Genomic DNA, 2,390 nt, shown 5'->3' on the forward strand with positions numbered 1-2,390 from the left:
TCATCATCTTCATCATCTTCATCATCTTCATCTTCATCTTCATCTTCATCTTCATCTTCATCTTCATCTTTATCTTCATCTTCATCTTCATCTTCATCTTCATCTTCATCTTCATCTTCGTCTTCATCTTCATCTTCATCTTCATCTTCATCTTCATCTTCATCTTCATTTTATATCTTTGCGTTTATCCCTTTCTTCTTCTACATACTCAACTTTACCTTCTTCCTTGCATAAGTCTTTATGTACATGAATGTGATTCCTGAACTGCTGCTTAGCACATTTCTGTAATTTAGTATGAATATTAAAGCATACATTTAGGAGGCATTTCCGGCCTAACCATGTACATGTATGGCATTGGTATTGGCTTCACTTTAGAATTGATTTTTTCGCTTTATGTTAAAAGAATTTGAAATTTTAAAAATTGCCTGCACATCAGCGTCAAAATACCTTACTAATGATATGGAGTTGTTTATACCTTAGAAGTATAGTTTAGCCGTAAAAGGGGTGTAAAGGAAATACAATTGCCTATTTATATATAAAACTAGCAGAGCACCCGACGTCGTTCGGGGTAAACAAATCTAAATATAAAACAGTAATAAAAATATTCAGATCAGCATAGATTAGAGCAGAAAAACTATTTTCTTTTCTTTCTAAATTATGGCATCCTTGTAAGCCGTACTTTAAGATTTATCGTACTTTAACTAATATATATTGATCACGACTTTCTGTACTAAAAATCTTGTTCCATTGTTAATATTAGCTGGATTAAGGTAACGATAGAATTTTTAAATCAAAATTAGTCCGCTATGGTACATTCCGTTTAGCTTCCTATTCGCTTAGCTGTTTTAGGGCCGGTTACTCAATGTCTGGTTAACACTAAACTCCGATTAAACATCGCTATCGACCTCTTCAACTCCATGCATAAAACAGGGAGTCGGTTACGTCGATAACTATGTTTAACCGGAGATTAGTGCTAATTAAGCATTGAGTAACCGGCCCTTAGTTAGCTGCATTTTTTCTGTAGAATGTTTATTTCGGAAAAAGTTTTATTCATTATACATGTTTCGTTTAACAGCATCGCGTGATCAATGAAATTATTTAATCTTTCTATTTCAAGATGGTCTAAAGACTGTAAGGTTTCAAAAAACACAGTTTTAAATATCCGAGTTCTCTAATAGTTGAATACATACTTATCCCCCTTTTACAAACACATTTATATATACTTTATTCTAAGCACCTCCCATATACATGTCTGCATACCAAATTTCAGGTTCATGTGACTTATGGTTCCCAATTTATAGCTGGTTAAAAATTCCACGCCTATGGGATGTGAGACATCCCCTTTTATAAACCCATTAATATATATCTTACTATAAACACCCACCAAAAATATGACTGAATACGAAATTTCAATTTCACGTGACTTATGATTTTAAAGTTATAGCTGATAAAAAATTCCACGCCTACGGGATGTGCCACGCCTCCTTTTAAAAACTCACTTATATATATATCTTTTTATAAGCGCTTACCATATCTATACCTGCATACCAAATTTCAAAGCTCGTGGAGCTTATGGTTCCGAAGTTATAGCTGATAAAAAATTCCATGCCTATGGGTTGTACCACGCCCCCTTTTACAAACTCATTTATTTGCAGCCTACTATAAGCACCTACCATAGCTAAGCCTGCATACCAAATTTAAAGTCATGTGACTTATGCTTTCGAAATGACAGCTGATAAAAAATTCCACTACTACGGGATGTGGCGGGTCATGCCTCCTTTTACAAACTCCTTCATATATACCTTCGTATAAGCACCTTCCGTAGGTATGCCTGCATCCCCAATTCAAAGTTCATGTGACTTATGATTTCCAAGTTATAGCTGATAAAAAATGCCAGGCCTACGGGATATGCCACACCCCCTTTTTTAAACTTATTCATATCGTCGTTTAAAGTGCAAAACCGCGTATCACCAAAATGCAAAACCGCGTATCAGAAAAATGCAAAACCGCATATGTGAAGTTGTATGAACTATTTTCTAGAGTGTAAGAACACTCATATTTCAAAATGGTTCTCTTTTTTATAAAGTAATCGCATATCTGCCTAGAATATTTCAGGACGAATGGACAAGGATTAAGCCAAGAGCTTGTGTGAGCAAATCCAATTTTTGGCAGCCAATGCCAGTTACGCGGTTTTGCAGAATCACGATGCGCGGTTTTCTACTTAAAACGACGATATACACCTTACTATAAGCACCTACCATAGCTGAGTCTGCTTACCAAATGTCAAGGTTCCGAAGTTATAGCTAATAAAAAATTCAACGCCTACGGGATGTGCCACGCCCCCTTTTATAAACTCATTTATATATACCTTATTATAAGCGCCCACCATA

This window comes from Rhagoletis pomonella, unplaced genomic scaffold, assembly GCF_013731165.1.
Source record: "Rhagoletis pomonella isolate Grant_MI unplaced genomic scaffold, Rhpom_1.0 Rhpom_scaffold_00007, whole genome shotgun sequence".
NCBI lineage: Eukaryota > Metazoa > Arthropoda > Insecta > Diptera > Tephritidae > Rhagoletis > Rhagoletis pomonella.